This window comes from Pseudophryne corroboree, chromosome 8, assembly GCF_028390025.1.
Source record: "Pseudophryne corroboree isolate aPseCor3 chromosome 8, aPseCor3.hap2, whole genome shotgun sequence".
Taxonomy (NCBI): Eukaryota; Metazoa; Chordata; class Amphibia; order Anura; family Myobatrachidae; genus Pseudophryne; species Pseudophryne corroboree.
In genome coordinates this window covers 361,633,270-361,636,550 of record NC_086451.1, presented here as the reverse complement: position 1 = coordinate 361,636,550, position 3,281 = coordinate 361,633,270, and the positions used below count along the sequence as shown (strand labels likewise).

At 40.7% G+C, this 3,281-nt stretch overlaps 1 pseudogene; it reads right to left on the bottom strand.

The window, feature by feature from the left end:
• Positions 1-1,177: 1,177 nt before the first annotated feature.
• On the bottom strand, positions 1,178-1,296 carry LOC134951461 (5S ribosomal RNA; annotated as a pseudogene).
• Positions 1,297-3,281: the final 1,985 nt, after the last annotated feature.

Sequence of the window (3,281 nt, the reverse complement as noted above, 5' to 3'; positions counted from 1 at the left end):
ACAGTACATGCTTTTATAGCCAAAGGTGATCAGTGGGAGGGCCATGACATCACATATAGTCATGTGATGCAATTACATATTAAATCCTATAAGGCTGTTTATATAAAAGCACTGCTTAACATGTTATTCTGGACTTAGTATAAGTAAAAACGAGTAGATGTACACTTAAAAAAACGGATGAAACACACTGAAAAACGGCTCTGGAGTGATACAGGCTGAACTTCCGCCACACTTCCGGTGCCGGCGGACCCGACGTGTCACTTCCGCCCCACCTCCGGTGCTTATTGCACATGCAACCGCGGCGATTCCATGTTCTTATCCAGTTCTCACTGTCAGTGGCTGTAGTTCACAGGGGGAAGGAGCCAGTCTTAGTTAAGTCCCAAAGGTGGAAGCCATTTTGGGTGTACTTGTGTCCATAGATCTCCTGGTAGTGGCGGCCATTTTATAGTAGTTCATCTGACAATAGCACTTGTCAGATGCCCCGGTATCCATGGTGATAATTAAACATAGAATAAGAGAGAATAGGAGTATCAGGAGCATGTCACTGTTTTGTAAACACCTAGTTTTAACATTATTTAAGAGAACATAGCTAAACAGGATTGAAAAATAAAGTAAAAATAAAAAAAGCTGTATATTTGTAAATGCTTATGATTGCGGACATCATTATGGGAATGTTATCTGCGGACATCATGGGAATATGATGTAGAGGTCATGCTTGGTATATAATTTAGTACCACATAGCTTGTTAGTGCGGACATCATTATGGGAATGTTATTGCGGACATCATTATGGGAATTACTATTGCGGACATCATTATGGGAATATTATGGTATTGGACAGTGTAGTACCACAAAGTGGAGAATTTAACAGCTCATGCACATATGCAAATAAATAAGACCATTATATACATTAAGATTGATAAATATATAAGAGTTTGGCGTGAGTGGAATAAATATATAAAAGTTTGGCGTGAGTGGAATTAAATTGCCTCAAGGGGGGTGTTCATTAAAATACTGTGCCTATGTATAAGTTAAATCCCTTATGGGAATAGGGGATGGTACATACAGTGAAATGGTGCACATTATAAAAGTGAAATAATAATGTGCGTACAATGTGACTCAGTGGGTCCGTATGTGCATGGAGTGTGTTCCACTCTCAGGCCCCTATTCAGATTCATTCTACACAGTACCTGATCTTCCCAGGTGGTCCCCCCTACTGGTACTGATCAGGCCCAACGCTGCTTGGCTTCCAAGATCGAACGTGTTTGGGCATTTCCAGCGTGGTTTGACTGTAGCAATGTTGTGCCTTCTAGGTCATCACCCCAAAAATATAAAAAAATATAGAAAGACCCACTATGTGTATGGGTGTTCTCAAAGTGATAATATGGGTGTGTGGTAGTAAGGTGCTGGTAGGGAAACAGAAGGGGGGGGAGTAAAGGGAGGTGGGCAGGGGAAGGGAGGGGATGGGGGGTGGGGGTTGGGGGGGGGAGCAGTGGGAGGGGAATACAGGTTTAATGACAAGGCTGAGCCGGAAAATAATTTTAGTACCGTGTCATACAAAGAGAGCGATCTAGTAGTTGTCGTTGAATCCTTTCGGCTGTAATGTCTGTAATTGGAATATCCAATACATCTCACGACGTGACAATTTGTTGGCGAGATCCCCTCCTCTATCTCCTAGTTTCACCAGTTCAATGGCCTTGAAAGTCAAGGCTTCTGGATTTGAGTTATGCGTAGACATGAAATGTTTGGAGACAGCATGGCTTTCTACTTTGTTCCTGATGTTTCTCACATGTTCCTGTATCCTCATCTTCAGAGGTCTTTTCGTTTTCCCAAAGTATTGTTTGCCGCAATTGCACTCCAGGAGGAATATGACCGATTGGGTGTTGCAGTTCATGTAATCCTTGATCTTATATTCCTTTTTCTTTTTCATATCTGTAAAGGACTTCCTGTTGGGGTGTAAGTATCTGCAGACATTGCATCACCCACATTTGTAGGAACCTACACATTTAGGCCATGTCTGGTCCTTCTATTGATTATTCCTCAGCATGCTCGAGGCTAAGAGATCTTTCAGGTTCTGTGATTTCTTAAAAATTATTTCTGGGCGAGTAGGGAGAATTTCTTTAAGGATGGGATCCATGAGTAAAATCCTCCAATGATTTCTGAATGATTCCCTGATGGATTTCTCATGTCGGTTAAAAGTTGTTATAAATGCTGTAGATTCTTTTGGTTTTTCCCTTGTTCTGTATTCCAGCAGCTTTAGTCTTTCAACTTCATTTGTTCTGGTGATGGCTTCTCTCAGGATGGAATCCGGGTTTTCCTTCTGTTTGAATCTGTCCTTATACATCTCAAGCTGTAGCTGGCAGTCCTCCGGTTTGCTGCAATTTCTTTTAATTCTACTGAACTGGGAAAAAGGGATATTGTTCTTCCAACTTTTGAGATGGTTGCTCTTATAGTGGAGATAGCTGTTAGTATCTACCTGCTTAACAAAGTTCTTTGTTGTGATTCTCCCGTTTTCTCCTGTGAGAACCAAATCCAAGAATTCAATGTGCTCTCTACTTGTGTTAGATGTAAAAGCGAGATTCATTGTATGGGTGCTGATGTGTTTTAAAAAATGATTAAAACATTCCATATCACCATCCCAGATTATTAAAATATCATTGATGTACCTCCGATAAAAGATGATATTGCTGTTAAAAGCCCGATGGTCATGAATAAAACATTTTTCCCAACAACCCATAAAAACATTTGCGAAACTTGGCGCGAAAATCGTGCCCATAGCGGTCCCACATTATTGTAGGTAAAACTGATCCAGAAATTTTAAATAGTTGTGATGGAGAATAAAATACGTGATGTCACAAATAAAATCCCTGTGGTTATCTGTTAATGTGCTGTCATCATCCAGATATTCTTTACAGGCTGTTACTCCCTTCTCATGTTCAATACATGTGTAAAGTGATTGAACATCAATTGTAACCCACATGTATAAGTCCTTCCATTCGATATCTTTTAGGAGGTTTAATACCGACGTTGTATCCTTGAGGTATGACGGGAGATTCTTAACATATTGTTATGCACACCAGTGCCTGCAGGAATGTACTGTTGTCAGAACTGTTATGCACTCCAGTGCCTGCAGGAATGTACTGGTGTTTGAACTGTTATGCACACCAGTGCCTGCAGGAATGTACTGGTGTCTGAACGGATAGGTATACAAAGCAAATTAACTCACAGACAGACACAGAAGGTGATAGGGTAACAAAATACACACAAAGTGAACAGAGAAGC